Genomic DNA, 25,010 nt, shown 5'->3' on the forward strand with positions numbered 1-25,010 from the left:
AACGAGTTTGCACTCCCACCAACAGTGTAGTAGTGATCCCTCCTGGCCACATCCCCTCCAGCATCTGTTATTATTCGTTTTCCTGATCCTGGCCATTCTAACTGGAGTGAAGTGGAATCTTAGGGTTGTTTTGATTTGCATTTCTTTTATGACCAGAGATGTTGAGCATTTCTTCATGTGTCTCTAGGCCATTTTTGTTTCTTCTTCAGAGAAGACTCCCTTTAAGTCTTTGGCCCATTTTTTAATGGGATGGTTGTTACTTTGGAGGTTAGTTTTGGAGTGATTCAATTTTTTGAGCTATTGATATATTTTAGATATGAGGCCTTTGTCCGTTGTTTGGTTGGTGAAGATCTTCTCCCACTCTGTAGGCTTCCTAATTAATTTACTCGCTATGTCCTTTGCCATACAAAAGCTCCGCAGTTTAATGCAGTCCCACTTATCCAGCCTTTCTCTGATTTGTTGTGATTCTTGGTCCTTATTAAGAAAGTTTCTACCTCTGCCAAGGAGGCCTAGTGCATCTCCTATTCCTTCCTGTAAAGTTTTCAGTGTGTCAGCTTTTACCTCCAGGTCTTTGATCCATTTGGAGTTAATTCTAGTGCAAGGTGACAAAGAGGGATCCAACTTTAGTTTTCTGCAGGTGCTTAACAAGTTCTGCCAGCACAACTTGTTGAAGAGGCTGTCTTTCTTCCATTCTATTTTTTTGGCCCCCTTGTCAAAGATTAGGTGGCCATAGGTCTGTGGTTTAATATCTGGGTCTTCAGTTCTATTCCATTGGTCTTCAGGCCTGTCCTTGTGCCAGTACCAAGCTGTCTTGAGAATTATAGCTCTAAAATAGAGTCTAAAGTTTGGAATTGAAATTCCTCCTGCGCTGTTCTTTCTGCTAAGAAGTGTTTTTGCTATACGGGGTCTTTTATTATAAATTGAAGATTTTTAAGAATAATTTTCTTTCTCCTTTTCTTTCTTAAAGGTGGGGGAGATGAAAGGAGGAAAGAAAGAGTTAAATTAACCACGAGGAAGTATTACAATGGATGCATGATGTTAAAAGTTTATTCTATATGCCTTTTTATACTTGATGTCTTTTTTTTCCCAAAAAAGGATACTTGGCCCTTAGGGTTTTTTCCCCTTTTTTATTTTACTATCAAGGTGATGTATAGTGGGATTATAGTTACCTTTGTAATGTAGTGAGTACATTACTTCTTGAACAGTTACCTCTTCCTATGTTTTTCTTCTACTTTCCCTCCTCCCACTCCCTCTCAAGTAATACTTGGGCCTTGTAAACATTAAAGTAGGTAGGTGTAAAAGGTTGAAATTACCTCACCTAAGGAAAGAAGTAAAATACAGAATTTAATCAAAAGAAAACTAACCTTTAATATGGAACAATTTCTGAAAAGGAAAACTAACCTTTTTTTTTTTTTGGTCCACTGTGGGGCTTGAACTCTGGGCCTGGACACTGTACCTAAGCTTTTCAGGGCAAGTCTGCAGACCTACCCCTTGAGCCACAGCAACACTTCCGGTTTTTTGGGGTTTAATTAGAGATAAGAGTCTCACGGACTTTGGTGCCTGGGCTGGCTTTGAACCTTGATCCTCAGATCTCAGCATAAGCCACTACACCTGGCCAAAAAATAATCCCTTTTAGGAAGTTTTTATTTAGAAAGCAATATATCTACAATGGAAGGTCTTTAGGTTCTATCTCTGTATTTCTCTCATGAAGAGCTTCATTTTAGTTTGTTTTTGCACAATCAAGAGTAGAGCCAGGACAAATTATTTCCTACAGTTAGCATTTTACAACTTCCTACAACCTGAGAACAACTAATGAGTGTATGAAGGAGAGGTGATTAAAAAGAATATATGCTTTCAGACTCCTATGCTAGAAGTGACAAATATGAGAATTTTTCAAGAGAGTAATCAAGCTTTTTTTAACCACATGATTCTTATGTACACACCAGCTTGGAGGTTATTAGCAGATATCAAACTTGATGTCATACTAGAGATCAATAAACCCCAAACTGAATACAGGGAGTCATTCCTATAACCCCAGCTATTCAGGAGGCAGACATCTCGAGTACCATGATACCAGACCAGCCCTGGGAGAAAGGTAGTAAGACTTCCAGACATGGAAGCCAGATGTAGGGGTACATATCTGCAGTCTTAGCTATACTGAAAATGTTAAGGAGGAAGCTCCAGGCAAAAGGTGACAGACTATCTGGAGATTAAGTAATGCAAAATGGGCTCGGGGTATGATTTATGTAGTAAAATCCATGAGTAGTTAGCATGAGGCCTTGAGTTCAAACTCCAGTGTCATACCCCTCCCATTTCCTCCCCCAAAAAAGTTCCATTATGTAAATACATGTTTGGATTTATCTGGCTACTTAATAATGATGTTTCTAAGCTTAGGAAACCATTATAAAATAAAATGGATAAATATATTTTTTAAATAATCCGTTTTAAAATTTCATTAAAAAATTATCTCTAAGTAGTTGTACCAAGGGATTTCAATGTAGCATGTCAATGGTGAGCTCAGTGATCAATGTCATCACTTTCTTGTATATGATTCTTGGCAAAAATGCACTTATTTCTTTTTACTGCTGTTATCTTTTTGAAGAAGCAATGTATCTTCAAAAACATCTCTATATTCCTAAAGAGAATGGCACCAGAATCCATTCTTTCTTCTATTTTCTCGCCTTCTTTCATGCTTTTACAGTACTTTGTTAGGGTTAAAGATCTGTTTGGTAAACTGTGTGCATTGTATTTTATTTCGTTTTGTCCACTTGAGGGCCATCTTGGTCCATCTTGAGATTCACATTAGGACAAGGGTGACGCACCTAATTCCCAGACCAAGTCTCCTCTGTGGCAAGAATTTATGAAGCACATCTTTCAGGTGTGAGGCGAAATCTTGAAACAGAGCCACCTGCCTTCGATGTACGTCATTCATGAAAAACTACAATCCCATGGGGCTCTGCTTTCACCGTCCAACAGTTTCCCGCCCTCACTACTACGCTTGCGCACTGCGAGCGCGGACTACAACTCCCAGGATGCATCCTGCCACAGCTTGCGTCACCCTACTTCCTGCCAGGGCGGTTCCGGATATCTGATGGTTACCGGCTCTAAGGAGTTTAAGGAAAACTTGCGTCTGTAGGGCTAAGAGCGCCATTTGGGACAGTGTTGGAAGACGTCTATACATTTGCGAGAAGAGGGGAAAAAAACAGGTAGCAGCAGGCCACAGCGGAGAACGGCTTAGTGTTTCTGTGTGCCCAGATCGTGGTTTTGAGAACTGTGAGAGAGGCCTAGCACGGAGTGGTTCTCCTTTGCTCATTACTCTGTCAAGTGTGATGAAGGTTAAGGGCAGTTTAGAAAGCTGATTCACCCGGGAGCCAGTGGTTCATGCCCATAATCCTAGTTGTTCACTAGGCTGAGACATTGACAGACAAATTTAAGGGCCTCATTAAACAGGAAAAAAAAATCCAAAAGTAGAGCTATGGCTCAAGTGGTTAAGTACCATCCTTGAGCAAATAAGCTAAGGGGCCATAGCCTGTAGAGTCTCCTTTATTTAAAGTCAAGGCATGTTGACATATTAAACATGAACTCCCTCCTAGCCTTCTCTTGGTTCTTGCTATCTTTATTGTAGTTATTTATGTTTATCATGTCTTTGACACTTCAGCTTTTAGTTCCCCAAGAGAAAGGATTTCAGTCTATGTTGTTCACAGATGGGTCCTTAGTACATATTTCGTCACCTAGCACACAGTGGGATCTCTAAATCTTTACAGATGACTGAATAAAGTATCGAAGTGAGCATTCAGTATATGCTTGTTGAATGAGTGTGAAGGGCTGGAGTTCATTGTAAGGTTTTCTTGCCAATCCTCAAAAAAAGTGAGATAGGAGAAAGGTGGAAGATCATAGACTGTAGGGGAAAAAGGAAGGAATTTCAGTTTGATATCTATGAGAAGGAAGAATTTAATGAAAAAACAGTATACATTGTGTATGGAAGTGGGTGTTGGTTCCTTTTACACACACCCACACACACATCCACACACACATCCTACTTAAATATGTGACTTTGGACAGAGACTACCTAATTTTGAGTCTCAGACTCTTCTTTCGTAAATTGGAATGCTAATGCTCTCCATATGGAGTTATAGCAGTGGACAGTGTGTAGAAGAACAAAGGGCCTAGCTCATAATGAGCATTTATGAAAAGGCATTAGTTGTCATTAATATTACTGTTCAATATTAAACTAGAGGCTTTAGTAAGAATCACTGAGGTGGACTAAATGTTAAATGATTGAATTTAAAAGTCTAATCTGTGAAGTGGACATTGCTAAAAATGATATGGATTCAAGTTTTTTTTTCCAGACAGTGTAATGCCATACCTCACTTTGGAGTTGGTTTCCCAAAACAGAATGGAAATCTTTCAGCATATACAACCCAGAAAACAGAGCAATTGATATCAAACCTTTCAGTTTGCTTCCTAAGCTTCCATTTCAAGCACAAAGAAGTTGGTTTGGGGTTAGAGCTTCCATTCATTGTCTTCCTACGGATTCATTAGAAAAACAGTTCTGTGTTCTGCTCCTGGAATTCTTTTCTTATGAGGTTGTTGCTTTGAACAAGAGATGCTCCAACACATCCATTTACCACAAATAGGTAAATGGATCTTTAAAAGATTCAAGAGTCCACATATATGTTGAACCTAATGTATATCTTGCTGCTCACAAATTGATAAAAATTTCTGAAGTTGAAATAGAATTTTTAGTATTAGACTTGTCTATAACAGTTTTTTCCTGATTCATAAGTCATATATTTTTCAGAAAAATGTAAATTCTAAAATAGAAGTATTAGCTGGGTGCTGGTGGCTCATGTCTGTAATCCTAGCTACTCAGGAGGCTGACATCTGAGCATTACAGTTCAAAGCCAGTCTGAGCAGGGAAGTCCTTGAGACTCTTATCTCCAGTTAACCACCAGAAAACTGAAAGTGGCGCTATGGCTCAAGGGGTAGAGCACTAGCCTTGAGTTGAAGAGTTTAGGGACAGTACTCAGGCCCAGAGTTCAAGCCTCACGACCTACAATCAATCAATAAATAAAATAGAAGTTTTTTGAACCTCGTCATTCTATGATATCAGACCTGATCATGATTCCTTATGAGGAAACCCTCATTGTCATGAAGAAAAATGAATTCCATGTGGAAGAAAGATGAAGTCCTTATGTTTGAGGTTTTTCTTCTGCTCATTCTATTTGCTGTAGTATCTGATTATAGCTAGTTATAAATGTTTCATATTTTAAGGTGTGCCAGGCAAATTGAGAAAAAATATACAGTTTCCACTGTCTGAGCTGTGTTTTTTGTTTATTTTTTTTATTTCTGTTGGGCTCTGTTGTGTAACAGTCAAACCTTATTTTAAAAAAAGTGTCATGAGTAGGGATGGGAGGGAAAAATTGTGATAGAGCAAGGAAGGGGGTGACATTGTCTAAAGAGAAATGTCTTCTTTACTTCACTTATATAACTGTAACCCTTCTGTACATTATGTTTAATTTTTCTTCTGTCATAACAATGAAAAATATGAAATCCAAATGTAAAAATAATTGTGTAAAAATATAAACTATAGGGTTAATTTGGACAAACGTGAAGAAACTTTGCGTAGAAAATTACAAGGCAGGGGCCAGGAGTTTGGCCTACTGGTAGAGTACTTGCTGAGCATGCACGAAGACCTAGGTTTGATTCCTCAGTACCATATACATAGAAAAAGTTAGAAATGGTACTGTGGTTCAAGTAGTAGAGCTCTAGCCTTGAGAAAGTCCAAGGACAGTGCTCAGGCCTTGAGTTCTCCAGGACTGGTAAAAGAAAATTGTAAGACACTACTGAGAAATTAAACACCTTAAATGAATGGAGCAAGATGCCTTCTTTGTGATCATACAAGTATTTAACTCACTGTTGTTAAGATTACATTAAATGTATTGCTGTGCAGAAATAACGCAATCCCACTTACAATCTTAGTAACATATCTTAAAATTAATGTAGAGAGCTGGTGATGTGTTGATCTGGCATGGATGTCCCTTGAATTCAGTCCATCACACAGCACAATAAATAAGTAAATAAAATGAAAGAACTAATTCTAAATTACGAATTAACTAATTCTTATGAAAATGAAATGATTTAGATGAATGGACACTTTTTTTTAAAGTTAGGGGCTTATTATAAAGTAATAAGTAGATCAGTGGAATAGAGAGACCAGAAATAATTCTATATATGTGGAAACTGAATTTTGACAAAAGTGCACAGATAATTCTGTAGAGAAAGTAGTCTTTTTAGTCAATGATACTGAAGCAATTGGATATCCAAATACTGAAAAAATGTTGGATCTGTGCTTTACACACTATATAAAAATTACCTCATGTGAATTATAATTTTTGTGTATGTGGGGGGTGGGTCATGGGGCTTGAACTCTGGACCTGGGCACTGTCCTTGAGCTCTTCAGCGTAAGGCTACCACCCTATCTCTGGGCCTGGACATTGTCCCTGAGATCTTCAGCTCAAGACTACTGTCCTACCCCTGGAGCCACAGCCCCACTTCCGGTTTTCTAGTGATTAACTGTAGATTAGAGTCTCCAGGTCTTTAGTGAACCATGATCCTCAGATCTCAGCCTCCTGAGTACCTAGGATTACAGGCATGAGCCACCACGCCCAGCTGTGAATTATAATCTTAAATGTAAACCAGATAACTGTGAAACTTCTAAAAGAAAATATGCTGCAATAGATAATTATGACATTTGCCTGGAAAAGATTTCTTGGCTACACAACCAAAAGCATAAAAAGTGATAAATTAGACTTTCCAAAAGTAACTTTGGCTTTTAAAAAGACCAGATTGGAGAGACAACATAATAAGACTAGAAGCAAATATTTGAAACTCATAATCTAATAAAAGAATTGTATCCAGGATATAGTAAAAATAAAAAAATGGGCAAAAGACATGAATAGACACTTTATCAAAAAAAAGTACATAAAGAGCAAGTAAGCACATGAAAAAATGCTCAACTTCATTAGCCAGTAAGAAAATGCAAATTAAAAGCACAAGGAGAAACCATGCCCATTGGAATAGCTTTTTTAAAAAAAGAATTTGACCGTATGCCAAGTGTTGATTAGGATGTGAAGAATCTGGAATTCATACACTGCTGGTAAGCACATAAAATCATACAAATATCCTGGAATACAGCTTTTCTGCTCCTTAAAAATTTTAATGTACACCTGCCATATGGTCTATTCATTCTATTCTAGCTGTTTTCTCTGGATAAATGGAAGCATATGTCAATAGAAAGACTTGTACATGAATCCTCATAGCAGTTTCTTTCAATAGCCCCAAACTGGAAATAACCCAAGTTCCTATCAACAGGTGAATGGATAAACAAACTGTAGGGTAAGTAATACTTAGCAATGAAGGAGAATAAACAGTTTGTGCATGCTACAACATGAATGAATCCCAAGATTATTGTACTAGGTGAAAGAAGCCAGACAAAAAGAACAGTACACACTGAATGACTAATCTAAAAAACTTCAGAAAAAGAGCCGGGCACAATGATGTATACCTATAGTTCCAGGCAGTATTGCTTAATTCAGGACTAGCCTGGTTAACATAAAGAAACCCCATCTAACACAAAATCTGGAGAATGAAAATATATGAAAGTATTATGCAATGTGAAAATACATTGCAATATATTACAATGTGATATATATCAACAAACAGACCAACAAACTAAATCAGTGGTTGCCGAGAGGTAAAACAGAAGAGTGGGATTTTTTTAAAAATCAGTTGTGAGGCTTGCACTCAGGGCCTGGGTGCTGTCCCTGAGCTCTTTTGCTCAGGTTAGTGCTCTACCATTTTTTTTTTTTTTGCCAGTCTTGGGGCTTGAACTCAGGGCCTGGTCACTGTCCTTGGACATTTTTTTGCTCAAAGCTAGCACTCTGCCACTTGAGTTACAGCGCCACTTCCAGCTTTTTCTGTGTATGTGCTTCTGGGAATCAAACGCAGGCCTTCATGCATGCTAGGCAAGCACGCTACCACTAGGCCATGCTCTTGGCCTGCACTCCACCATTTTTATCCACAGCTCCACTGCGGTTTTGTTGTTGTTGTTGTTTTAGTGGTTAATTGGAAATAAGAATCTCACGGGGACTTTTCTGCTTGGGCTGGCTTCAAACTGCAAACCTCAGATCTCAGCCTCTTAAGTAGCTAGGTTTACAACATCCGGCACTAGAGTAGTCTCGAACTCTCATTTCTTTAATACAGAGCAGGCAATGTTTCCATTTTCCCTTGTTTTTCCTTTTATAGTAAAATAAATCCTTGCCAAAACATAAACAAAAACAGAAGACAATAAGAGCAGCAAAGGGGAACTAGACAAACTACAAGAAAAATGTTTATATATATATATTCATTATTTTAAATATGGTAATGGTTTCATGTGCTAATACTTATTATAGTATGATGTATATGGCTTACTATACTTAATCTTATCTAAATATGCCCCTGAGAATTCAAATGATGTAACTCCTTAGAACAAAGAACTCACACTCTTACAGAAGGAATACCAGGAAGCTGGTCCTAGAGACCTGTGTGAGAGCAGTCAGCAGGAAGGCGGGTGGATAAGAGGGTGAGTGCAGGGCTGGGAGTTTGGCCTAGTGGTTAAAGTGCTTGCCTAGCATGCATGAAGACCCGGGTTCGATTCCTCAGTACCACATACATAGAAAAAAGCCGGAAGTGGTGCTGAGGCTCAAGTGGTAGAGCGCTAGCCTTGAGAAAGTCCAAGGACAGTACTCAGGCCCTGAGCTCAAGCCCAGGACTGGCAAAAAAAAAAAAAAAAAAAAAAAAAGGAGGGTGAGTGCAGTTGTAGCATTCAATGTATGAACTATAAATTTTGGATACTGATGGGATGGGTAGGGTTGAGAAGGATGGGGAGAAGAATGAAAGAATGAAAGGGGCGACATTGATCAAGATTCTTTGTCCTCATACAGTGACTTTTCACAACTCAAGACAATAAGAATAGAATTTTAAGAAGATAATAAAGGAGCTGAGAGTTTGGCCTAGTGGTAGAGTGCATGCCTGGCATGCATAAAGACCTGAGTTCAATTCCTAGGTACCACATACATAGAAAAGCCACAAGTGGTGCTGTGGCTCAAGTGGTAGAGTGCTAGCCTTGAGGAAACCCAAGAATAGTGCACAGGCCTTGAGTTCAAGCTCCAGGACAGGCAAAATAAATAAATAAATAAATAAAATAATAATTTAATAAAAAAGAAATGCATGACTTACTGAATACCAGTTTTAAGCTCAATATTCTTAATTTTAAAAAATGAAATGAGAGTAATAACATGTACAATAGTTTCAACAACTTCAATCATTTTCAGCATTCTTCTATTTTTTTTTCATGGAGAAATGGACTATACCTGGAGACAGAAGAGGACAAACTAATTTGAAAGTTGAAGGAACTAACTTAAGAGTCCCAGAGTGGACTCAGTTGGAATCCTATGAGCAGGGAAAGAATTGGACTCTTTGAGGCTCATCCATAACAGGAGGAAAGACAAAAATGTGACTAGGTTTACTTCATAAGACACACTGGGTCTTTGTTACTAATGATGATATAAAAAATGACAAGGAGAGTTAATAGGTCTTTTATTTGTCAATAAAATGAGTCATGAAAAGTCAGCTTGAGTTTTCAACAGGTTTTGGTCTCTCTGTATTTTTCAGCTGAGAAGAGATAATGCCCCAACTCCAACTTTCCTTTGAAGCAATGGTCCGGAATTGGAATGACTGCTACAGGTAATGGAAGTCCGCCTGTGCATCCCATGTAAATCTGTATTTTCAGTGTATTTCACTGTTTGTGGTATTCTCATGAACAACTTCTGTCTCTTGTCATTACCACAACCATTCCTCTCACCACCATTATCTACACAACAAGAAGAAATTATTTATGGAGTGTGGCTACGCCCCACTATCTCCATCTTCACTATTGCTCTCTGAGGTAGACGGTGTGATTAGCCCTTGTGAACTCATAGCTGCAGAAAATAAACCTTACGGAGTTATACCCCAGCATCATATCTCAGAAATATCACTGAGTGAAAATCTAAAGTCTTAGTGACTTCAAGGTCCTCACTCTTGACAAGAATTATTCTATATCACTACACATGAGAGATTTATGGTTAAAAGTAGGTAGGTGCAGTGGTTGAGTGCTTGCCTAGCATGCATGAAGACCCAGGTTTGATTCCTCGGTACCACATACATAGAAAAAGCCAGATGTGGTGCTGTGGCTCAAGTGGTAGAGCCCTAGGATAATGCTCATGCCCTGAGTTCAAGCCCCAGAACTGGCCAAAAAAAAAAAAAAAAAGTGATTGCCTTAGGGCCAGGAGTTAGCCTAGTGGTAGGGTGCTAGCCTAGCATACATGAAGACCCAAGTTCAATTCCTCGGTACCACAAATATAGAAAAAAAAAGCTGGAAGTGGTGCTGAGGCTCAAGTGGTAGAGCTCTAGCCTTGAGAAAGTCCAAGGACAGCGCTCAGGCCCTGAGCTCAAGCCCAAGACTGGCAAAAAAAAAAAAAGTGGATAGGTGCATACTTCCCTCCAATTCTGATTGATTGTAAAGACTGCATTTTGACAATAATAAAATAGCTCAGCAGAATGAAAAGATTTCACAGCTCCAACATCCTGTTGCAGCAACTGTTTTTTTTATTTCTCTTTATCCCCTTTCGATCCTTATCTATATGTTCATAGTTTACGTAGTCTTAGTTGTAATTTTATGTTCTGTTTTTATACTTCAGGTTACAACAGACACATTCCTTGTTGGTTTTTAGTCTGTAATGGATGCATACTACTGTATTTTGTAAATAGTGTTAGTGATTTCGTTAGCCAGACAACCACAGTGGAAAAAACTTTCTAGGTAGCTTCTTGCTTTTTGTTTTTGTTTTATGAACTATGATGCATAAAAGGAGTTAATTCTCCTTTCCTCTTCTTTTGCCATATATTTTAGAACAAATTCTAAAGTGAGAAGTGAGAGTAGCAAACAAGAACTTGGATATATTTTAGGAGACTCTGTATCTTTGATCACTGGGATACATTTCATAACTGGCAAGAATGGATTAAGTGCATGAATGAAATGAAGACAAATGAGAAGTGATTGGAATGTTGAAATGTTCTGGACTTCTATAGTGAAACTAGTTATGTGATATTGTAAATATGCTCAAAGTATATTCTGAACTGTATGTGGATATTGAACAGGCAGATTTTAGAGGATATGAATAGCTTGATAAAGCTAATAAAAATTAAGGACAAAATTTCAGATTTTCCTTGGCAATAGTTTCAATCATTGCTATAGGAGAATTCAACATTTGTTTTATTTTTAGAGAGAGTATATCATGCACTCTGCTTAGGGGCATCAGACGTTCTGCTGTGTGATGCTAGCAAGAGCTTAGTCTGGGTCTTCTGGAAGCCAATGCTAAGAGAGAGTGTGGAGTTCAGGATACTAAAGACCAGGACTTATGAAAGAAGGCGCAGAAGTAGGTCAGGCCAGAGAAAGAGCTAGAAGTGAGATGTGAGACTGAAAAGCTTCAGCCAGCCTAGAGCCCAGTCAGTAACCTGCTCTGTGCTGGCCTGGGAAGGGCTTGATCTTTGTCTAAAGGGCTCCGAGGCTGACAACAGTGGTCTGTGGCCACATCTGGGCAGCAAGATCCATCTCCACCAGAGTCTCTCACAGCACATTGCTTTGTCCTTTTTCTCCTCCATTCTCTCATCTGTGAAATTGGATCCTTGCAGATTTAAATGTGGAAGTATATATATGACACTCAGAACACTGCTTGTCACATGATGCACTTTCACAATGTTGCTATTTGATTATTACTCTACTAAATAAATAATAGAGTCACAGGCTAGCTAAAGAATTACCATGTAGCATATACACTAAGAAGACTGAAAACTAAAGAAAAATACTAAAACATAGACTTCAGTTTTAGAGTATTTTTGCAAGCACTAAAAATTGAACTGAAAGCAGAGTTCTTGAGTTCTTTTACTCCCTCCTGCCCTGCCCCCAGTCTCCTTTACAATTTTGAGAACTTAAAAATATTTTTATTGTTATTATAAAAATGATGTGCAGAGGGATTACATAAGTCAGGTAATGCATACATTTCTTTTTTTTTTTTTTTTTGGCCAGTCCTGGGCTTAGGCTCAGGGCCTGAGCACTGTCCTTGGATTTTTCTCAAGGCTAGAGCTCTACCACTTGAGCCTTAGCACCACTTCCGGCTTTTTCTAAGTATGTGGTACCGAGGAATCGAACCTGGGTCTTCGTGAATGCTAGGCAAGCACTCTACCACTAGGCCAGACTCCCGGCCCCTGCATACATTTCTTTTTCGACAATGTCATTCCCTTAATTCTGAAGCGGCATCTATCATGTACATATATATGTATATATACATAAATATGTATATGTAAATAAATAAATGGATAAAATAGAAAGAATAGTTCAATGTTGTTCAGAATGCCTCCCTGCCCCCCAAACTACCCAATTATCTGTCCATTCAGAATTGGTTTTTCTGTCATTCTCGTCATCCCTGGCTATTAACACCTCCACATAGTGAACATAGGCTTATCGGATCCTTTCTAGGATGACAATTACCTGGAAGCAAAATCTCATGCTGAGAAAATGAATTCTGATAAATACATCTGGCAATAGTTTTTAAATGTGAGAGCTCTCCCATTCAGACATGCAGGGTCAGTGGGCCTGGATGCTGCCAGGAGCAGAGCCTATGCAGTTGTATAGCAGGCACCCTCAGCCTGGATCTCCTGCTTGTGGACTAGGGTGGAAGGAAAGACAGATGTTCCAGAAGGTAACAAGAAGCTGTACTTAGGCAGCAGGCTCCGTACGGATGATCTGGGAGGAAGACAGCCTTGATTTTATTTACATTTAAATATTGGGACTGTCTTCAATTTTACTCACATTGTATAGGATACAATTTCTAAGTATCAAAACAGCTGTTTCTTTTTTGTTGTTGTTGTTTTTGTTTTAACGATCCAATTGTGAAACAACCTTTGGGGATTCTATGCATCCTGTGAATTTTAGGATGTGTAATTTCATGGAAGCCACCACAAGTAAGTAACCTACTGAACAATTCTGCCACCACACAAAAGCCCCTGGGCCCCAATAATCACTTAGAGCCAAAGATCTACAGTTCGTTGATCCATAGTTTGAGACAACTGTGCTTATGTTTACCTTCATGGAACTTGCAAAGATGATGGACTTTGGAGTTAGATGTAAATACTTCCTTGTCCCTGTTTGATTTGAAGAGATTAAGTTAATGCCTAATGGAAAGAAAAGGTAGCATAGTCACAAGGTCTCACCTGCTTGTTGCAACTAGTGTGATTTACAGTGGGAAGGATAGAAAAGTACTTAGAGAAAGAAAATAATGTATTTGGGAGGTGAATGAAAGGCACAAAACAACAACAAAAACTGAGCTGTCATTGGCTGAGTGACTTATCCAAGATTCTATAAATATTAGGTCGTAAAGCCTTACATTTGAACTGATTAAAATAAAACAAGAGGAGCCAGGAATTTGGCCTAGTGGTAGAGTGCTGTGAAGCCAGAAGTGGTGCTGTGGCTCAAGTGGTAGAGCCCAAGGAGAGTACTCAAGCCCTGAATTCAAGTCCCAGGACTGGCAAAAAAAAAAAAAACAAAGCAAAACAAAACAAATCAAAACACAATATAAACTTCTTTCTAGACTGATGAAGAACAAAAAAGACAGAAATATCCAAAGAGAAGTACTACAACCAGTCTACAGTTACTATAACAAACTACTGTTATCAAGTTTATGCCAATAAATTTGATGACTTAGATAAAATGAACATTATACTTGGAAGAAACTTCTAATGCTTATTCGAGAAGAAATAGCCTTGGCAACTTACATTAAAGAGCTGAATCAAATTTACTGGTTGTGTAGTTAAAAACCTTTTCACAAAAATGCTTCAGATCCAGATGAATTGAATGGTGGGTTTAACCAAATATTAATGAGAATTGTATCTATTACATACAAACTCTTCCAAAAAATGGGCTGACAATATCCAAATACCAAAACAAAACAAAGACATTATGGGAAAAAAGTAATTACACATCTTGGGGCTTGAATTCACAGCCTGAACACTGTTCCTGATCTTTTTTACTCAAGGCTGGCCAACTACCACTTGAACCTTAGTTCTACTTCTTTGTCTTATTTTGTAGTTTATTGATGGTAAGAGGCTCATGGACTTTGAGGCCTGGGCTGGCTTCAAACTACAATCCTCAGGTCTAAGTCTCCTGAGTAGCTACGATTATAGGCATGAAACACTCAGCACTAGAGAGCTTTTTAAAATGAAAATCAGTGAACTGATTTTTATCATTTATGTGATTTTATTATTTATGTCAAAAGTAAACAAGATGCACTATACTCAAAAGCTGACTTCTACAAATGTAAATTTTTGTGCAACTATTTTTTTTTTTGCCAGTTGTGTGGCTTAAAGTCAAGACCTGGGCACTGTCCCTGAGCTTCTTTTTCTCCAGGCTATTACTCTACACTTGAGCCTCAGTGTCACTTCCAGTGTTTTTTTTTTTTTCCTGTTTGTATTGTACTGAGGAATCGAACCTAGTGTTTCATGCATGCTAGGCAAGCACTCTACCACTAAGCCACATTATTAACCCTGTGCAGCTAATTTAATAATACAATTTAAAAAGACAAAGAAACTAATTGTATAATATAATTAATTAAAACACGATTTAAAGTACAGGGGATATTGTGCATATGTAATATGCAAATGCTACAGAATTCTGTGGAGGAGACTCTGAGCATCATTGAATTCTGAGAAGCATACTGAAATTAATTCCTACAGGGTTCCTATTATTATAGCTCCCTGTGTGTCAATGCTCGAAACATGGAAGGCACTCAACAATTTTTTATTTGGTGAACAGATCTGTTGAATACTTCTTTTTCCAAAGTATTGAAGACATCTGGAGCTCTGGTTCAGGTGAGTATAGGCAACAGACTTTATCCCTTCAAGTTGGAGAAGTTGGTACTTCTTGACTACTTGGTTCAGCAGGTATACCAAATTGCTGCTTTTGTCTTGCATTTCTTCCAGGAAGTTAAATCTTCTCTTACTCAGACATGTATATATGTATACAGATAGATAGATAGATAGATAGATAGATAGATAGATAGATAGATAGATACACACATATATATTTAAATCATGCTGGTGGTTGAAAATATCCAGGAAAGACCTGCAATTTCTCTGAAAATTGAATTTTTTGAGTTTTCCTGTTGTGACTTTGGCAACAGAGCCTGAAGGTATCACAGAAGGAATAAAGCTCCAGCATCTTTGCTTTATGGCAGAAAGCCATTTAAGTCCATTGTTAGCTGCTCAATTTTGCCTGGGCATCAAAGCATTACGCTCATAATCATGCAGGAACCTGTGTATTCAATTAAAATGTGGTGTGACTTCCTGCAAACCACCAGTGAGGATGACTAGATTTCCAGAACTCAATTGGGCAGGATGGCACACGTCCTAAAACTTGCTGTTGACTCCTTTTAGCAGTTATTTCTCAGCATCCAAATGGAAGCAAACAAACCACACTCAGTTGGTGATCATTATTTCTCCTGTGGACCCTGGATTCTTACTGGCTATTTTCTCAGCATCCTGTGCATGGAGCAGGTTAGGTTTGAATGTCGTACTTATTGAGCAAATTTGAAAATAAGTGGGTTTGTTGGAGTCAGAGTGAGAGAAGTAGCTGGTCTAGAGGGGAGTGGGAAGCTAACGGACTGTAGGAGGGATGAGTCATAGCTGCTCTGAGTTTCAGAAACAGCTCAGCCTGGCCAGCTGAGGCCCCTAGCTTGGCAATTTTAGCAAAGTGAATCTGTCCATGTGCCTCTCAGTGGGATAGGTTAGGAATGGATTGGAAAGTCCTGGATAGGAAATTCTACTTTTAGAAGCTGCACTTAGTATGTTGGTTCTACTCTTGGATAATTATCAAGGACTGGCTCTCAGCGTTAGCTCACAGGAGAGGAACAACAGCTAACTGAGTGAAACTCTCCACTCAGGGTCTGATGATACTGCAACTTTCAAAAGAAGGACATTCTTAATGCCTCATCGTTTTTCTCAACTTAGGAAAACAAAAGTTCACACGTACAGTTATGTACCACCCACTGACATGTAATAGGAAGAGTTCACGGTAAAAAAAAAAAACTAAAAAACTAAAAAAAATGCGGGGGGAAGTGTATACGATGGTTAAGTTTCACTTGTTGCCCACCAAGACTAGTGAATTCAGTGGAAAGAAGCTCAGAGATGTCAGAGATGTGGGGGAAAGGTCAATAGCTGCAGTTTAGGTCTATCATTCAGTAAACGGGGCACATCTTTAGGCAGGAGATATCCAGAGAAACCCCTAGATTTCAGAGCCCCCTAGAATACTTCGTGGCCTGTGATCTTGGTGAGGTTCTCCAATTAAGAGGAGTTGAGACTATGTCCTCCCATCCCTCTCCATGGCCTCATCTCTTTTATCCCCTCAGTGTATTTAACAAGGACCCCAGGTTATCATTCCTCTCGTGGTTGAAGGAATGTATTAGAAGACTTCAGTGGGGCTGGGAGTGTGGCATAGTGGTAGAGTGCTTGCCTAGCATGCACGAAGCTCTGGATTATATTTCTCAGTGCCACATACACAGGAAAAGCCAGAAATGGTGCTACGACTCAAGTGGTGGAACATTAGCTTTGAGAAAGCTCAAGAACAGTGTCCAAGCCCTGAGTTCAATCCTAGAACTGAAAGGAAGGAAGGAAGGAAGGAAGGAAGGAAGGAAGGAAGGAAGGAAGGAAGGAAGGAAGGAAAGAAGAAAGGAAGGAAGGAAGGAAAAAAGGAAGGAAGAAAGGGAGGGAAGAAGGGAAGGAAGAAAGAGAGAGAAAAAAGAAAGGAAGAAAGAAAGAAAGAAAGAAAGAAAGAAAGAAAGAAAGAAAGAAAGAAAGAGAAGACGGGCACAATGGCCTGTAATCCTAGCTACTCAGGAGGCTGAGATCTGAGGATTGAGGTACAAAGCCAGTCAGGGCACTAAAGACCACGAGTCTCTTATCTCCAATTAACCACTAGAAAGTGGGAAGTGGGGCTGAGGCTCAAGGGATAGGGTGGTAGCCTTGAGCTGAAGATCTCAGGGACAATGCCCAGGCCCAGGGGTCGGGCACTAGCCTTGAGCTGAGGAGCTCAGGAACAGTGCCCAAGCCCAGAGTTCAAGCCCCATGACCCCCACCCCACCCCACAAAAAGGAGAGAGAAAAACCTTAGCTCTTAGGCAAGTGTAGTGAGACAAGAATTCTCTGCAGATCCCTCTGAATTACAGGTCTCAGTTCAGATCTCGGTGTCCTGCTCTCAGAAATGTCTACAGGTTTCAAAACCATGAAGCCCTTAGGTTGCTCAGCACAACTGAATATAGAGAGATGCTGTATCTATTACATCCCTTGAGAGTATTTCCCTTGGAAAGCCCAGAAAATTTGCTATGTCATGAATACAATGTACTACCCATGAGGATTACAGCATGATAGACTACTGTGTTTCTAAGTAAAGATCTCAGAATTGGGACAAGGATCAAGAAAGGAGTTAGCTACAGTATGTTTATGCACCAAGTCCTCTAGTTTGCTTTTCTATTCTTTCCCTCAAAGGTCACCTAAGTCAAGAATATGTTGGTTCCGGGCTGGGAGTTTGGCCTAGTGGTAGAGTGCTTGCCTAGCATGCACGAAGACCCAGGTTCAATTCCTCAGCACCACATACATAGAAAAAAGCCGAAAGTGGTGCTGAGGCTCAAGTGGTAGAGCTCTAGCCTTGAGAAAGTCCAAGGACAGCGCTCAGATCCTGAGCTCAAGCCCAGGACTGGCAAAAAAAAAAAAAGAATATGTTGGTTCCATGGAATGTAGTTTTCTTAAAGTTTCCAGTTTTATTTTATCTTGCAGAAGAAAAAATTAAATGTTTATCTATGACAACCAATGGCATAAAACCTCGACATTCAGTTTCTAGTCTTTACTAATGATGTAAGGATAGTGGGTCTAACTGGTGCCTTCTTGGCCATGTTGTAGATGACAGGGGATTGGGTTTAAATGGTGCCATCTTGTCTTCATGGGAGAGGTAGGGAAGCCCCACCTCCCAAGTGATGGGCATCCCCTCCCCTCGAGGTAGGGGCAGGGACTTGGATAATAGATTATTGGACTTGCCAGTCTTGGATCATAAACTCTCAAGCTCCCTGTGATCCTGCCCCCTGATCTGATCCTACTTAGGCACAAACCACCAGCTCAGGCACCAGGATGCCATGCCTTCTATCTAGTGTTTCCTGTCTCCTGGCTGTCCTCCTGTCATCCTGCTGTCCTACTTCAGCTGTCCATTGGTGAATGCTGATCGGATGTGTTGGTATTGTTTTTCTGCTCTTCCTTTCCTCTCCTGCTTACATGGCTCAGCTTTGAGGAACTGCAGGTCTTTGTGACAAGAGTCCACGTGCAATCTGCTTTTCCACTAAAGACTTGTTATTGGACCTCTCAAAATGTGGCTTCTCTGTTTCTCACTACTGAGTTCCAGTACAACACTCACAGAAACAAAGGTAAGACTTGGAGGATCTGAATACCTAGTGGAAAAATGGCAGTCTTTTCCTATTTCTGTAGTATCTATAATCATTGCTCAAATAGTCCTCCAAAATACCACGGTTCAGCACTTATAGATCACAGGCACAAGTATATGGAATGTGGCTTAATTCTAGTGCTATCAATTCCAGCTAACTAGACAAGAGGGGAAAAGGGGAGGCATTAACAATGCACCAGGTCTAACCAGAGGCTGTTCCTGAAATGCATGGGTAGAAAGAAGAAATTTGGCTAGTCCCTCCCTTGTCATATCAAATGCCAAGCCAGATTTAGCAATGCAGATGTAGCCCCTCCTCCCATAATGGGTGTTGTTCTACAACTCCACAGACAAGTATTTTTAGAATTATAGAGAACAGCTCGAACTCCCTGACTGGGATTTGTAAAGAAAATCCTATTTAAGACAGAAACATTATAAATACTAGGGTATTCATTAATCCATTCCCTCCACTGACACTGTCCATGACTTCGTAGACCTTAGGCATGTGTTTCTTAGATCTTCAGTATTTGCTAACAGCCTTGGAAAATCCAGAGATTTTCCTGTCTCCTTTCGCCTTCAGGGAAGGCAGAGTTTGCCCTCTGGCTCCTGAATGCAGGTGTTTCTTTTGGTAAGCAGACAGAGGGCTAGCTTCTCAATCCCTAGGTAGCCAATATTTTAAAGACTAACTCTGCTAAACTGGCTGTCCCTTTCTTCTCATAGTCAAAACCGACTCTGTATGTCTGGAACTTAATTGGAGAAATATTTTAAATTCCACTGAAAGGTGGCCCTTCACTGATCCTGAAAAGTTGGAAATAGTTTGCTTTGGGTCTGAAGCAACTCCAGGGGTGGTGTATAATATTCAACTTCATGCATGGAGTGGTGATACAGCTGCAGGTTATTACAGAAGATGAAATCCCTACACCTTAGTGCAGCTGCAAAAGCATCCTTGAATGGGGGAAACTGGCACCCAGAAACAGGGTCTCTGAAATGCTATACACCAGGACAAAGCCATCCTGCTAAACCACAGGGGAAATTTTGCCTACATCCTAGACTCATTCCATATGAAATCTCTAATGAACTTTATTTATCTGGATCTCTCAATTTTCTACTCCAAGCAAACACAGGGTTTGCTTGCCATCCGTCTTCTCTTGCTATCCAAAATGCTCAGCACATGACAAAATGTAACTCTAGTTATAAAGATGTTTATTAAATGAAGTAATATATATTTTAGAACATTCATCCCCACTGAACTTTTCTACATCAACATCAAAATGGCTGAAAAGATAAAAGCCATAACAATTTCAAACAAAATTTAAATCTTAGAGCACAGGAAAACCAAATTAATTATATCCTAAGGACCTTGAAGGCACAATTTTCTTGCTCAGCAAAACCAAAATCCTTTCCCCTGAGATTCCTACACCTGACATAAGATGCCAGGAAGGAACAAAAGAGACATTTAAATGACTGAAAGTGAGTGCCCAATTTTCAACTGCAAATTATTTGTGTATTTCCAGTACATTTGGGCAGATTGGTAATCCCTTCACAGTGTTCTTACCTAAGTTATTTGATTTGAACCTCACAGTAATCTTATAAGCTGACTAAAGAGACTGTCATTTTATGATGGGGACTCTAGGGGTCAGAAAGGTCATGTGGCTAACCTCTGCACCAAAAGGATTGTACTTTTGTCCCTTTCCAAAAAGAACCAGTACTCATTGGTGAACACTATGATATGAAAGGTAAAAGACTTCAAAAGTAGTAGAAGAAATAGAAGATGGATTAATGATTAGTGTGACCTATAAGGCCTCTTGCTGCAGTGTGGTTTTGTGCCATTGAATTAGCCCTAAGATGAAAATACTAGTTGTGGGACCAGGAGTTTGGCCTAGTGGTTAAAGTGCTTGCCTAGCATGCATGAAGACCCGGGTTCGATTCCTCGGTACCACATACATAGAAAAAAGCTGGAAGTGGTGCTGAGGCTCAAGTGGTAGAGCTCTAGCCTTGAGAAAGTCCAAGGACAGTGCTCAGGCCCTGAGCTCAAGCCCAGGACGGGCAAAAAAAAAAAAAAAAAGAAAATACTAGTTGTACAAGGTTATATATTAATTATTCATGATTTCTTCAAACATGGCCTATGATAGAGCTGGGAATGTGGCTGGGTGGTAGAGTGCTTGCCTAGCATACATGAAGCCTTGAGTTCAATTCCTTAGTACCATACATACAGAAAAAGCCAGAAGTGGTGCTATGGCTCAAATAGTAGAGTGTTAGCCTTCAGCAAAAGAAACACAGGGACAGTGCCCAGACCCTGAGTTCAAGCCCCAGGACTGGCAAAAATAAATAAATAAATAAAAGGGTCTATGAAAACCTGTTGTTGACCTCCAGACAAACCACTGGGCATCGATCTGGGAGGTATTTAGGACTAGCCACATACATGTCTGCACCTGAGATAACAAAAGATACACAGCTTTGAAATTAACATTCCAGAACAAAGTAAAGAAGAGAATGAGTGAAGTGGGATTAAATAATATTGAGAAAATTATTGACTGGAGATAGCTATGCCCCAAGTTAATGTGGTATATTAGGATCTACATTAACTTATCCCAGATTAAACACAACCCAAGTGCATTAAGCTGGGGGACTGTGACTGAGTCGTGTTTGCTTTATCTAGCAAAGAATACCTGTTAATAGCAGTAGATGGGCAAACACCAGACCTCTTAAGCAGAGACAATAGGAATTCACCACAGGATAGGGGAAGGATGGAACAGTCACCAAAGTCTACAACTGTGGGGCCAGATTCTGCCTTACATGTCTCAAGGCCTAAGATCCCTGGGCAATGATAATTTCCTGTTCATCCAGCAGTCACCGAGAAACCCAGGGAACTGGAAAAGCCTGTTGAGGACAGAATGACTAGGACTTGGAAAGACCTTTTTCCCCTTGTAAAGTAATAAATAGCCATCTAGGTTATGGTTCAGACCTTTGAGTATAGCTGATGTGTCTGTCTCCACGGTACAGCCAGTTTAGGGGGTTCTGGATCAGCAAATCAGATCACTGATGAGAGTGCTGAAGACACATTTTGTGTGAATTGACTGGTCGCAGTCAGTGCTCTTGGACCACAGCTCTGCACCTCTGCCTTTCTGATAGTGTACATGTGCTCTTTTCTTTAGTTCAAATGAACACTTTGCTCATGATAAAAGGGCAGTAACAACAGTGTTCAAAAGCAGAAACAACCCTGTGCTGGGACTGTGGAGAGTGGGGGTTCTTGTCTTTGAGTTATTACTGACGTGTCTTCCATATTTCAAGCTAGTCAGCTTCAGGTTAAGTTTATTCATGAAATAATTTCTATTAAATAGTCAAGGTCACTTAGGTAGGCAGCGACAAATGGACCTTGAATCAATGGATTTACTCCATTCTATTTTGCTTAGCTGCATCTAAATTTGAGTGTAGGGCAAGATTGATTGATTGATTAATATGTGATCAATCTGAGTAGATCATGGCACATGCATGTGTGTGATACCATGATGAAACCCCTTTGAACAATATGCCTTTAACAAAGGAGAACATGGAGAAGCTGAAATATTTCTAATGTGTAGTAATTAGTAGGAGGGAGAACCAGAGAGAAGAGAGCAAATATAAACAAAATATTTTATGAACCCCAATGAAAATGGAACATAACCATCTGATGAGACTGATTTGGGAAGGCGTGGGGAAAGAGAGTGATTGTAGTCAGTAAGCACTGTATACAGAAATGAGCTGGTTCAAGTGAAACCCCTTCTATAATTAGTTGATACTAATTAAAAATAGTTGATACTGTAGTCTTCTTTCTCCTCATTTGCTGCTTCCCTTGTGATTTTTCTTTTCTTTTCCTTTTTCTGTTTTCTTGTACATTTCCCTTTGGGTTTTTTTTGCTCTCTTTTTCTTCTTTATTATTAACTCTTTATTTCATTTTCTTAGGTTTCCATGAGTGCTCTTTCATTTACAAGAACTACTTACTTCATTACTCTTTCTTACCTTATGAACAGTTTCCAAGCATCTGATACCTCCAGGCTTGTTATTGCCACTGCATGACAGGTCTTCCTTCCCACTTTGCTAATCCTACATCTGATGGTTAAGTCTACTGAGAGTGTAGCTTGGTTTTATTTCTGGTGCCAGTATATTCTGTATGGGTTTTCTAGTCAATGAATAAAACTTATCTAACCAAAGACCAAAAAGAAAAGTGAAAACCACAGAATGAAAGCATCATGGTGGGAAACTTTAGTGACCACTAGGGTAGGCTGGTAGGTGGTTCCAAGCACTGAGCAATGGATTCAGAAGAAAGCTGAGAATTGGGGGGGGGGGGAGTAATCAAGATAGCTCTTTTCATAGTGCCTGTTCTAGTTACATACTGGACTGCAGTTACTACTTGGACTTTGATGGCATGAAGCAACAGAAGTCATTTGTGAATAGTATCTCTAAGAGTCTCAAGGTTGATTTGGCTTAGCTAGAGGGTCTCTAACATAATTGCACCCAGGTGGAGGCTGGGGTTAACGTTAGCTATGGGCTAGGACTTCAGCGAGGCAGTCCTTACCTGTGGGTTGGGCACACCTTTCTCTTGCATTCTGGGTTTGGCATCTGAGTCCCAAGATTAAGTGTCCTAAGAAAAAGGCAAGAAGCATTACCTTTGTATGTTCTAGTTACTCAGTCTTACTTTAAAAATGTGCTGCTTAAAAGTCACAAAGGTCCATCCAGATTTAAGGACAAAGGGCATGGACTCCACTTGATGGGAGATGACAAGATCATAAGGCTAAAATAGCATGTGAGATGAGACATGCTATGACAGCCATTAGCGGATGAGACAACCTTTCACAGTTTATCCTCTGGTCACAATAACTCATACCCTTCCCAGATGCACAGTGTATTTATCTCTTCCCCCAAACTTCAAAGTTTGTTGCTTTATGGCCTCAGGAAATTTCATAGAAGAACAAAAAGGAAGATTGCTCCCCATTCTGTGTCATGCAGGAACTCTTTCCCTTATTGCTTTGGTTACAGTTTCTCTTGGAGCCTTTTCTGTTTATGCCACTTAAGTGGTTTGGATCTCTGGGTCTGTGGCAAATGGTAAGGAAAGGGGAAAGTTTAGGTCGTTCGTACCTTCTTATTCTTTCTTGGAGTTTTAGTTTTCCTTTCTAATGCTCCTGCTGTTACTTCCATTCAGAGTCTTCATTAGCTGCTTTGTGCATCCATCCCAGGGTTCTTAGATACTATCAGAAGCCAGATCCAGAAGATGTTTTTTAATTTTACATTTGTTTGCCATCTGAAGGGGCTAGGATTGAGAAACCATTTCATGTTCAAACTCAGCAAGTTTTGTCACTTTCATATCTAACTATTCTTTATTATCTTGCCCTATGCAGCCTTATGCAGCTAGAAATCAAGCAGTATTTTCAACACTGTGCCTGGACATCTCCTTAACTAAATCATGCAGTTTATTTATATATTTCTAAATTGCCCAAGGCATCAATGTTACTAAACTTCTCACCTTCATAAAAAAATTATGTGCTTTCTGCCAGAGTCCACTAACATTTTTCTCTTTAAATCTTCACTGATATAATTCTCAAGGTATCTCTACTGTTATCCACTGCCAGGTCCCAAAGCCAGTGAGACACATTTTAAGTTTTTATTGCCCCAATTCTTATTCTGGTGCTTAAATCTGTAGCAGTTAAAGTGTGATCAGAAAAGCAAATCCATCTTATTTTTGCTGTGGTGATTACATGGTCATAGGAACTGGTTAGCCATCTGTGTAGACTGTTTTCATGGGATCTGAACTTGAGTCTGAGGTTGGCAGAGCTAGATTTATGAGAGGATAATTGATGTGAAATGGAAGAGAGGAAACTCAACCTGGCATCTGCCTAGATTGGGGCGGGAGAGAACAGCACCACGTGGATGAACCAATACCATGCCTTCCTCGCTGATCTGCCAAGCCTGTCAATCCTCTTCATCAGTGCCCTGCTTGCAAACCTAGCCCAGAATTCAGAGAAGCAGAAGAAAAACAGGGTTGGTGTGAGCTTATGTCTTTCAGACACACCTGTTGCTGCAAATGAGCCAGTAGAGATGTGGTGTCCTTTGAGTTCTATAGATACAGCGTCAACACCTAACTCTACCCAGGCTTCTTGATGGCAGACACTGATGCCACTCCACTTACCCCTTTAAGATTTTCCTCAGGATTTTTGAAAGTCACAGTCTTAGCTGCCTTAACACAATACAGAACTGAACTCCTACCCAGACACTGGAAGTGAAGCCTATTAACAGATAGTTTTTCTGCCTGTAATGATAGATGGGTCACTGGAAGATTTTTGTGAATCATGTGTATTAGTCAAGCTTCCATTACTACTACAAAGTACTTGAGGTCGGGTGACATACAAAGAGTTCACTGT

The 25,010-nt window shown here is 39.7% G+C and overlaps 1 protein-coding gene across 1 annotated transcript in view; it reads left to right on the top strand.

Annotated features, from left to right (window-relative positions):
* Positions 1 to 3,090: 3,090 nt before the first annotated feature.
* Positions 3,091 to 25,010, top strand: part of Irf2 (interferon regulatory factor 2) — a 116,069-nt gene continuing 94,149 nt past the window's right edge. Inside the window, exons 1-2 of the mRNA XM_090354140.1 lie at positions 3,091 to 3,206; positions 9,718 to 9,789. The gene's annotated coding sequence lies outside the window, so the exon portion shown is untranslated. The remainder of the gene's footprint in view (positions 3,207 to 9,717; positions 9,790 to 25,010) is intronic.

The sequence above is a fragment of the Megascapheus bottae genome, chromosome 20, assembly GCF_031878675.1.
Source record: "Megascapheus bottae isolate mThoBot1 chromosome 20, mThoBot2.hap1, whole genome shotgun sequence".
Lineage (NCBI taxonomy): Eukaryota > Metazoa > Chordata > Mammalia > Rodentia > Geomyidae > Megascapheus > Megascapheus bottae.